Genomic DNA, 12123 nt, shown 5'->3' on the forward strand with positions numbered 1-12123 from the left:
TCCTTAGAGAGGTCAGAGCAAAGGGTTGTTTCCCCATAAACTTCAGTAAAACTGGAGCTCTTTCTGTGACCACATGTATCGCCCCCTGGTGGCCTTTAAAAAGAAGCCACTTCCAGGTTGGCTTTGCTTTTCTGACCTGGAAGCTCTGCTCAGTTTTGGTGCTGTGTAGTTTAGATGTTTCCCACTCTTTGAAGTTGGATTTTAGCTGCTCGGCTGCCCCTTTCTGAACTTTTTAAAAGTTTTGTACCACAAGGTTGGGATGTGAGTGATTAGCTGTAGACTCGGTTTAGTCAGTAGGATGAGCAATGCTCTCAGAGCCAGAGAGAGGGAGTTCGACATGCTTCTGTGATATATGGCTGTTTTTAAAAAAATCTTTTTGGACATTTTTACTGTTTTCTTGATAAATAATATTTTGGTTATTTCATTTTGTTCTGATTAAGTTTAAATTTGGCCTGCGGCTGCAAAGCCTCCAAGCAATCCATCAGAATTCGGACTGGACAAGTGGTTAAGAGGACTGATGGATGGATGGATGGATGGATGGATAGGAAGATGGATGGATGGTTGGACGAATGGATAGATGGATGGATGATGGATAGATGGATAGATGGATGGATGGATGGACAGGTGGACGGGTGGATGAATGTTGGATGGATGGATGGATGTTGGATGGATGGGAAGATGGATGGGAAGATGGATGGATGGTTGGACGGATGGATGAATGTTAGATGAATGCTGGATGGATGGATGATGGATGGATGGATGGACGGGTGGATGAATGTTGGATGGATGGATGGATGGATGGGATGGATGGATGGATGGATGGATGATGGGTGGATAGATGGATGATGGATGGATGGATGGATGGATGGATGGACAGGTGGATGAATGGATGGATGGATGGATGGATGATGGATGGGAAGATCGATGGGAAGATGGATGGATGAATGGATGTTGGATGGATGGGAAGATCGATGGGAAGATGGATGGATGGTTGGACGCATGGATGAATGTTAGATGAATGCTGGATGGATGGATGGATGAATGGGAAGATAGATGGATGGATGGATGGATGGATGGATGGATGTTAAACTGCCAGAAATGTATTTGAACATTTTTTTCAAATATTTTTGCTGTTATTTGAATGATGTATATGTAAAATCCTGAACTGAACCAAATATATAATGGATATGGGGCCTTACTGTCAAAAATTTAGTTCATGTCAATGTTATTTATATCGTGATAATCACAACAGCAGTTGCTTCAAGGCTCTTTGTACTATTGTATTGTCTTGACTTTATAATATAAAGAAAGCAGAGAAAACCTCAACAGTCAGATTGCCCTACTGAGCAAGTGCTTTGGCAACTGTGGGAAGGAAAAACTCTCTTTTAAAAGAAAGAAACCTGCAGCATAACCAGGCTTGGGGAGGAGCAGACATCTGCTGCAACCGATTGGGGTGATGGGAGGAAAAAAGGGCGGAGACATGCTGTGGAAAGCCTTTAAATCAATACCACTGGAAAAAGTGTTTTCTTAGGTAGGTGCATGATATATTTGAGTATAAAGAAAATTTTCCAACACAAGACTTAAAAGATGTGTCTGAGGATTCCTGGACATCGCCCTGATCCCAGCTCTGGAATGTTTTCTTGCGTGCGGTGACAGGGATGCAGAATCCTTGAATGTGGAGCAGATATTCACACAGCTCCAGCTTTTCTGACAGATCAGAGGGAGGCTGAGGACTGAGAGAGACTGCAGAAGTGTTGTCATCTCACGCACATACTCACTCCATGCCTCCTCCTCCTGCAACACTTACCTGCACTTCATATACCACCACCATTGCGCTGCACTGCCATCAGCATGCCGGCGGTGTTTTACAAGAGCGACAGTGCGTGCTTGAGTGTGCGCACGTGCTCATGGGCATGCATACATGCCGGTGGCTGCATATGTATATGACTTCATTGGACGTGTGCTCACAGATATCTGAGGATGTAAACACATACTGAAGTTACACATGAGTCCTCCCGGCAGCAGTGAGGAATATATTTGCTCACAGAGAACAAAGAACAGCCACAGCATGATGTGAAGGAATGCACCAATAAGAATTGTGCATGTTGAGAAAATGATTGTAGATCTTTTTGTGTTGCGGTATTGCTCTGTGTCACCTCTTTGCTGGATTTTTTTCCTATTTCATAAGGACATGACTTTCAGACTCTGTTCACCTGCTGTGTTTTTTAGGCCTGCCAGTTTCCTGTCCAGTTACGTCAGTGTGTTGAGGTGAACCATGATTTAAAAAGCAGCCAGTGTCCAACGAAAACTCTGAAAGACCTTTAGAAAGCCCGAAGAACTGTTGCTCAAGCTCACTTTAAAAAATTAAAAGTCTGGCTCTGTGGACACAAAATATAAAGAAACTGGCGTTGGCTCAAGATTTGTATATATCTTTCTTATATTATGACCTAAAAAGGTGAAATTAATTAAATATTTAGAATGCATCTTGGTCCAATGCCATAAATTGGTGGCATTTAAAAGTTGAGCTGATTACACACAGTTTGAAAAAAGGGAGTCTTCACCAATTCAAGGATCACAAAAAGAAGAGAAAGGAGTGGGAACAGTCTCATGGATGACTACAACCTCCAAAACTTCTCAGCACTTCTCTCCAGATGAATTTGATGCTTTCAGTATACTACAGACAGCAGCTGTGCAACGCTCTGCCAACAATCTCCTTCCACAAGGGCTTAAAACACCCTTTGGTAATAAATCCTATTATGGAAAATAACAGATGCTCTATTGTTAAGCAGTAAACCATCCACTACGACCTTGACTAAGGAAGAAGTGAGACTTACATGTAGCTCAGCACTGTGTTATTACTGAGTATTCTCCAGCTAAGGCTGATGTGGATACAAATGTGTGTGTGTGTGTGTGTGTGTGTGTGTGTGTGTGTGTGTGTGTGTGTGTGTGTCTGGAGATTACACTGACTTGGATAAAAAAGAGTGTGAACTCATGTTAGTGATAGATGATTTATCACAAAATGATAGACTGATACATAAACCTAAAACAGCCAATGAAACACTCTCCCTCCTCGGTAGCACACTTTTATTTTAGCACTTCAACTACAGGTTTATGGATGCAGCTCATTAAGGCCTCAGTCACACAGGCCTAGAGACCAGTTAGCATCCATCCAGCAATCACTCCTCACTCAGGAAGTTATAAGTTCTGCTGCTCGTGTTAAACTGGTCACGCCAAAAAATCTCCTTGCAGCTGTTTTGGTCGCGAACAGTTTGCTGCAGATCGCCATCAGTTTGCACATCTGAGGGAAAATTTTCTGCAAACACTTCGAATTACTTGGCAAAACTTGTAAGAGTGAGACATAGTCGGAAAACAGAGGGTGGCTGCCTTCAATGTAAAAGTTCTGTCTGTTGAAAACAGTCGGTAGCAGCACTAAAGCACAACTTTTATTCTGAAGGTGAATATTCTCCATTTTTGGTTTGCATCACTCTTTTTTACGTTTCTCTACAGCTCAGGCAGCTCAGAGCTAAAATCAGTCAACATGGACTGGCATGAATTTTTGTGCAGGTATGGTCGTGATTAAAACACTCTTATTTGATTTTTCCCTGAGGCCATGTTCTGGGTTAATTCTGCCCTGCCGCTGGTGTGTTTAAAGAGTTTTTACCAAATGATTTTGAAGAGCAGGACCTTGTAGAGCTGTGCCGTGATTGGCTGATTACATTGACTCCTGTAATTCAAACCTGCTGAGTCAAAGTTTTCCACATCCACTGCAGCCAAAGTGCAATTAGATTTAAGTAAAGTGGACAGACCAAATCAAATTTCAGCAAAGCCTTTAATAAACATCTTGGCTCACAGATGAATGAACATACAGGAAAAGTTGACTTTGATGCACTCTCTGGAGACTCGAACCCACTCGGTTATGAATAATTTATTCGGTGTTGTCTACAGTCACAGTTTGTAACAATATGAAAAATCAGAAAAGAAAAAAAAATACTGATTCTCTCTTTCAAAACCTCGCACAGTCACATCAGTCCAAGGCCAAGCTGACAGAGTGGCATTAAGCCTATAAATACATACACGATACATTTATTTCAATCAAATTCCACTTAAGCACACTCTGTGCTCAACCATCAGAACCTCTATTCAGAGAGCCTCAGATCAAACTCATCCTGACAGCCAGCGCACCTCACAGACCAGGTGAGGAGCAGGTAAAGCATAAAATCAATGAATCAGGAAATAAAACAGGAACAAGAAAGAGAAGAACACCATAAACACCTGAGCAGGCCATTCCTCCAGGAACAGATACCAGCGTCCACACAGGAGGTGACTGGGAGCAAAGCAGAAACCAGACACCAGAAAGAGTCAGTGGCATCAGATTCAGTTGCTGAAATGAGAACAAAGAATACACTGACTGAATATTAGTGAGTGGTTAATAGAGTACATTAATAATAATAATGGATTGGATTTCATATAGCGCTTTTCAAGGCACCCAAAGCGCTTTACAATGCCACTATTCATTCACTCTCACATTCACACACTGGTGGAGGCAAGCTACAGTTGTAGCCACAGCTGCCCTGGGGCAGACTGACAGAGGCGAGGCTGCCATATCGCGCCATCGGCCCCTCTGGCCAACACCAGTAGACGGTAGGGTAAAGTGTCTTGCCCAAGGACACAACGACCAGGACCGAGAGCCCAGGGATCAAACCGGCGACCTTCCGGTTGCAGATACGCTTCCCAACCCCCTGAGCCACGGTCGCCCCACATTAAAGGATTACCTTGGCAACCAGAGGCTGGAATATCTGCTCGTGACCGACCCATCAGCTACAAAATGTTTGACAGCAGGTGATTCGCTTCCTGTAAACACAGTCTGACTCACTGCATTATGTATTGAACCGTGAATCGTCTTGAGAAATGAAATCAGTATTGTAATATTGATAAAAGTTTTACTCTATTCACCTCCACTGTGTATATCTGTCGAGTTAAAACATGAATATGGGTACTAGTACTAACTATAAAGGAAACGTTGAAGTCTAGTCTAAGCTTTGGAGACCGTGTCCGTCTCCTGAACCCTAACTGGAACCTGACATTTAAGACTCTGGGAACTCTGGGAACTCTATAAGGTCTCTCAGATATGATGGGGCCTGATTGTTTAGGACTAAACACAGTCAGAGGTAGGGATGGGTACCGGTATCTAACATAAACGGTAGTAACCAGACCGAAAAGCAGCGCACATTTCGGTGCTTTTTTTTTTTTTTCATGACATGTCATACACTTTGGATTCTAGCCGATCATTTTACCTTTACAAGGATAGTAGGCGGGCCCAGGTACATACGTTCTTTTAGAGCAGAGCTACAGATTAAAAATGCCCAAGGCGAAGCGGTCAAAAGTCTTGCTGTACTTCACAGCAAAAGATGCAAACTCAGCAGCCTGTAACAAGTACTTTAAGCCCCACGCCCCCGGTACCGGGAGCAAAAAGGAGGAAATCACGTTTAATTGGTTATAACACGGGGTGAGAAATATAAGTCCAGACATGTGTGGTATCCACAGAAACCTCTGAATCTCTGCTAAAATGTCATGTAAACCATTTCTACAACCAGCAAACTCAACGAAAACAAGCCATGATTAAACGAGCAGTTATGTAAATGCGCACAAGTCCGCTAAACAAACAAGGCGAACCAGAAATTCTCCAGACTTCATGTAACCGACTAAAAATAGGCTGGTTATCTTCCAGAGCTATCACCAGTTGCAACACCAAGTTTCACCACACTCTGACCAAAATTCACTGAATGAGTCGCAAAAGAAGACCACAAAAACACACAGCAGCGCAAATGCACTAAGACAGAAATTGGCTTACCGTCCAGATTTCCTCCGTTATTTTCGCCGGTAGCCGGTAGCCACATGATTACCAGCAGTTACCACGCCTACCTAGCCGCATCAGAGCCGTTTTCCCTCAACAACCTCCATTTTAGACCCACCTATAGACACGTGACTGGACAGACGTCACATGCAGTAAATTTGGGCCCACGTGGGTTTTGGCCTTGGAACGTCTGATTGGTTGAAGTAACGTGAACGTGGCATCGTTACTGTGACTCTATTTGCTCAAACAATTAAAAAGAGGTGTCAATCATGCAAATTGACCAAAAGAAACCAAAGTTACAGCCCCTCAGAGTTTAAAGGGCCATACTATGGGCTCAAAATGTGGTCATAAATATTTTGTACTTGTAAATCAGGATTTGTATGTGTAAAAAGAATTTGTGTGTGTGTAAAAAAGATTTGTATGTGTAAAAAGAATTTGTGTGTGTGTGAAAAAGATTTGTGTGTGGACTTAGCCAAAAAAAACCCTGCAAGTTACAAGTACGAATTTTGTCTATTTTTCTTCCTTTCAGCTGATTGGTCAATGTCATGTCAATCACAAATGTAACAATCCAATCAGAGAACAGATGGGTTTGGCTGTCGGAGAGGGCGCTTTTTTGAACTGCAGGTCCTTGAAGGGTAATACAGTTTGAAGCTGGAGGATCTCTATATAAATATCCGATAGCAGCTAGGTCCGCTAACTTTCAGCAGCTGTTGAAAGGATAAAGTTGTGGTATGTCAGTGGTTAGAAATACCATTATTACTTTAGGATTAGTTTAACACAAAGTCAGGGCTGACCCGGGACCATTGCTGTGAGTCACAGTGCGCAGCATAAAGGTCCTTTCAGATCGGACGCAGCATGTGCTGCTAATGCTAACTGCTAACTAAAAGCAAAGGATCCAGAATTTGCTGCGCTGGCTGCTGAGCTCTGTGGGTTTTTGCAGCAGCTCTACCTGTACTAGATGCACCTGCTCCTTGTCGTTTCTATCTCTGACTTTATGTCCTCTACAAGAGTTTCTGTTTTTTTTGCTAGTTCTTCAAATGTTCAATAAAAACATATATGCCAATTCATAATGAAGAAAGCTTTGTAGTGAAGATTGTCATTTCCAAAACACTGCTCGCCCCCCCCCGCGGTCCGCAGCGCTGTTGAAAAGGCTGTGGAAGTCCCTGTATTAAACACGTAAACCTGTGACACAAAAATCACCAAACTCGGACGACCACAGACTGTTTTGCTTCGTGGTGATGAAGGAAAACGCTGGGTTGGCATGTAAAAGGGCATTTATTCCCTTCAAGGACCTGCAGTTCAAAAAAAGCGCCCCTCCAACAGCCAAACCCATCTGTTCTCTGATTGGATTGGTACATTTGTGATTGACATGACATTGACCAATCAGATGAAAGGAAGAAAATAGGGTCAAAATTGTACTTGTAATTTGCAGGTGTTTTTTTTTGGCTAAGTCCACACACAAATTCTTTTACACATACAAATCCTGATTTACAAGTACAAAATATTTATGACCACATTTCGAGCCCATACCAGAGGCCAATTAAGCGCTCCATGCGCAGAAAAGGCCCATTACCATGTAAATATGTGGTTAATTCTTCAAAAAAGTATTTTTAGGCATGTTAATAAAATTAATTAATTTCTGCTCTTAAATACCTAAAAAATTCAACTGGCATGGTGTCCAATTGTGTGCCAAAACTGGACGGTTTTGTACAACGTCTGGATATTCATGTATTGACAGTGCTGTAATTTTTCACTGTTTCACTTTAAAAACATAAATCTTTGCACAGATGATGTTTATATGTTGGTACGGTTCTTATCATTTTGCAGAAAAAAAGAGACGGCTAAAAATAAAAACATGAGAGGTTTTTGGACAAAGTTTGTGTTCTCCATTCTTTAAGCACCGGTTCGAGCACCGTTTAAGCACCGCACCGTTTCAAAAGTACCGATTTGGCACCGGTATCAGATAAAACCTAAACAATACCCATCCCTAGTCAGAGGTAAGGTATAAAAAGAAAAAATAAACTTGTTTGGACATGTTCTTTGACTAGAGCAGCTCCTTATTGCTGAAATCCCTCTCTCAAGAACTAGAGAAGCTTGCACACCAAACAGATACTTTCTATAGAGATGAAAAGAAAAATCAATTCCCCCACAAACATGCCCTCATTTTACATCATCACCAAACCTCTGCCGTGTCTTTGCTCAGCAGGCTGCAACTTTGGGAGCCTGAGCTGCATGAAATAATGTCCCCAGTAATCCTTGGACTAGTCTGAAAAAAAAATTGCATAACCTAATACACTGTAAAATGTAATATTGTGTTTAATTAAAAATATTAAATAGGCTGAACTCAATTTTTATCAATTTGTTATTAGAACTCAATTTAAATAAGTTACCAGTACTTTTTATGCAAAAAACGCTGATAAACTCCATTTATTTGATTTGTCTTAACTTAGAAAAACTAAGTAAGCTGGAAGTTTTGCTTCTCAGTGCGGAAGGATGAAAGATGTGTTTTGAAAATGCCACGTGACTACTGTCCTCCTCCCTCTCGGATCAGTCCGCATGTTCACGGTGCATTTTTATGGAATATGTTGAGCAAACCTGGAGAAGCGTCAGCTCAAGATATTATTGTTGTCATTGCTGTGGATCTTTACCTGATACACTGACTTGGTGAGTAAATGTTTACTCTTATTCAAACTGATTTTGTGGCTTCTCTTAGTTTAGCACCAGGTTTAAAATCTTGCTAGCTAGTTAGTGTTAGCCTAGCGTTGCTGCTGCCGCTGGGCTCGTCTTACTTAAAAATTAACACCACAGCCTTAAAAACCTTACATAAAACTATGTGGTGAAATTTTCTGTTGATTGTTTGAAATAAATAAGTGAGATAAGAGCCCAGACAAAATTCTTCGGGAGGTGCAGCCGTTAGGGGTGGGGTAGGTGTGGGGTGTGGGGGGTGGATAACAGAGCTCTCCGAAAACGTGGAAGCACTTTTGCAAATATGTGATATTTTGATAAATTAAGTAGATATTTGAGCATTACATAGCTACATTGTCGCCTGAAAATATCTTAAAAGGTTATTTTGTGACCCAGAAAGGGTAGTCTGGGGAAAAGGAGGATCGCATCGGCCACGGTTGTCGGAGCCTGTGCGTACTTGTAAGCGCGGCAATGGCGGAGGAGCGCTGCTGAAAAACTTATTACTTTTTCTGGGTCACAAAATAAACTTTTAAGATATTTTCAGGCGACAATGTAGCTATGTAATGCTCAAATATCTGCTCGATTTATCAAGACATCACATATTTGCAAAAAATGCTCCGACGTTTTCGGAGACGTCTATTTTTTTTTTTTCATGCTTTGTGGCAGCTTTAGAACATCTGTGGCATCTATTAATGTCAAATCTAGCCTTTATTTAACAACATAAGCAAACTCTATGTTACAATGATTGCACAGCCATTAAGGATCAAATCAGTTTCTGAAAAATGTTCTGTTTTTTCTCCCTCTGCTTGCTTCTTACTGTCTTTGAGGCTCGGGACCAGCACTCCTGTTGTTGGACAGAAAGACATCAACTCAGTGGTAAGTATTTTGGTTTTCCAATATATTAGCAACTGTCAGTGACATTTATATTAATCAGGCTGAACTTTAATCATACTTTAGATCAGCCTGTTTTACTTGTTGTTTTATTTGTGGTTTGGTTTGGGGAAGTTGTTTCTTTACTGATCTTTTCCTGTCTTCTGTTATTAGACTTGAGATGTGACTGCACTATGCTGTTGCTGGTGACCACAGTTAATTCTACAAGACATGCTGTGTAAGTGAACAAACAACAACAGTTTGGTCTGCATTTCTTGAAAGATCACATCCCCAAACTTAGTTTAGAGGGTCTACACTGTATATAGTGAAGTCTGCAAGTTTTCTAACAGCAAAATCTGTTTTGTGCCCAAAATCATTTTGCACATCATTAGAATGAAAGTTATTGGTAAATGGCCTGTATTTATATAGCGCTTTTCTGGTCCCTAAGGACCCCAAAAGCTTTTACATATCCAGTCATTCACCCATTCATACACACATTCACACACTGGTGATGGCAAGCTACGTTGTAGCCACAGCCACCCTGGGGCGCACTGACAGAGGGGAGGCCATGTTTGCATATCCCTTTTTAAAATGATGCTTTCATGACATTATTGTGTGTTGGGTGGTGGTCAGGGTTATCCAGACTGACAATTTGGGACATTGAATGTCACCCTCCGGTGGGGAGGGAGCCTGAGATCGTCTAAATTGGAGTCTGTTTTATACCAAATGCAGAAAAAAATGTTTTAAGAAAGCAATTAAGTTCATGTTCCAAAAATATGATTGTTTGCTTGCAGGACACCAGGAGAGATGAGTCCTCCGTCACAGATGGTGTGGTCAGTGAAGATGGTCGCCTGCAGGTTCAAGCTCATTGCATCTCCAACCCACATCCACTGCCAGTGTACTTAAGGGAAGTTAAAGACTTTCTTCTGCACCTACATTTGGATCACCTCGATCCATGACAGTCATTCAGGCAGTAATGCCTGGACTGGAAACAAGCATCCTTAAAATAATACAACATTCCAGCTCCTGTGTTGGAATGGAAAACAAATGTGTTGTTTAAATTAGAGACTGCACTTGTGACAGAACAACAAATATTTTATTTTGATTATATAAGTAATGTAAGTACAAAACAAACTTGTGGCAGGCCTAAACTTATTTTCAGAATAATTAAATCTGAGACTTTGTTTCATTGTAAGATTATAACAGTGATGGCAATATAATTGTTTGTTGTTCAGCAGAACAGTGTCCAGTATGTTGGCTGTTATACTTTGTTGTGTTTGAAAATAAAAGTTGGGCTGATTTTAACATCATTACAAAAATTGTTGTTAATTATTTTTAAAAATATTCATGGTACCACAAATTGTTTTTCATTTAGTTGAACTTAACATGTTTGTCAGTAGGTAAACAATTAGTATTGTACAGTCAGAAATATCAAGTTATTGTTAATACTGCAGACTTGCAGTATTAGTAGTAAAAATTATGAAACTTGTTGCCTCAAAAAAAACTAAGTAAAGCTTACTTAAGATGACTGTTAGGACAACTTATACATTAGTTGTCCTAACAGTCATCTTAAGTAAGCTTTACTTAGTTTTTTGAGGCAACGAGTTTCATAATTTTTTTGAGTTCTGGGAGCTAACAAAGCTGTACAGTGTACTCAAAATGAGTAAGTTGCCCTAACTTGGTCATCTTACGTAAACTTGATCCAATTTTTTGAGTTCTGGGAACAAATGAGCTTGTACAGAGTACTCAAAGTAAATAAGTTGTCCTAACTTAGTCATTTTTAGCTAAGCTTTACTCAATTTTTTTGAGGCAACGAGTTTCCATAATTTTTTTTGAGTTCTGGGAACTAATTAGATTTTACAGTGTAGTAAAGGAAGTCTTGAAACAAGATTATGAGCCGTGAAAACACACAGAAATCAGCCTCACATGTTCCAGGCGATAAACACGTTTAATCCTGTGAACTGGAGAGGAGAACTCGCTGAGATGTCCGGATGTCACAGAGTCACGGAGGCCTCGGCCAGCTCTGGAAGTGATCATATTTGAGGGCAGCGCAGCGGTTTGAGCCTGCTTCAAATAACCAAGTTTGCTGGCATCACATCTGAAAGGCCGCCTGAGGGGATGAGTCATCCAGAGATGGCTTTTTTTCCTTCATCCTCCTCCCTCGCTTCTCATTCCTCTTCTCATTCCTTGTAATCTGCTGCGCTCGGCTCGTCGTCGTCATTCGGCTTCCGGCTTACGTTGCTCGGCTTTGTGTTCAGTCGTGTTTGGCAATCAGAAAGGGCCGATCGATAATCAAACATTGCTTTTACGCTGATTGCCATCTTGAACTGAAGACAGTCGCGTTGCTGATGTTCGAGAAGCTGAGATGGAAATTGGTAATTGTAATTGTGATGTCTGCCACAGTCATTGGGATCGTTTACATCATCTCTTCACTCTGAAGCCCAGCTGTGGAGCAATTTGTCTTAATTTGTTTCTCTTCTCAGATTGATTCGTCTTTTGTTTTCTTTGATTGAATATCTCAAACATCCTCATTTGATCGTTCAGACGATGGTTATTGTTTGAGCCGAGGAAGAAATCACTTCCCCCTGTTTATTTCTTAAAAAACGAGACATGAAAGTGTCTTTTTTCTTCTTTTTGCACGGGAATGTCTCAGATCAGACATGCTCGGCCTTGTGAAACAGGTTTCGGTGAGAGAAAAAGAACCCATCTATGCA

The 12123-nt window shown here is 41.1% G+C and overlaps 1 long non-coding RNA gene across 1 annotated transcript; it reads right to left on the reverse strand.

The window, feature by feature from the left end:
• Window positions 1-3863: 3863 nt before the first annotated feature.
• Window positions 3864-11918, reverse strand: LOC120434284. The gene is made up of 3 exons (XR_005609036.1): window positions 11336-11918; window positions 8037-8120; window positions 3864-4381 (listed from the first exon to the last, which is right to left on the reverse strand). It is a non-coding gene; the product is annotated as an uncharacterized LOC120434284 (long non-coding RNA).
• Window positions 11919-12123: the final 205 nt, after the last annotated feature.

The sequence above is a fragment of the Oreochromis aureus genome, linkage group 18 (assembly GCF_013358895.1).
Source record: "Oreochromis aureus strain Israel breed Guangdong linkage group 18, ZZ_aureus, whole genome shotgun sequence".
Taxonomy (NCBI): domain Eukaryota; kingdom Metazoa; phylum Chordata; class Actinopteri; order Cichliformes; family Cichlidae; genus Oreochromis; species Oreochromis aureus.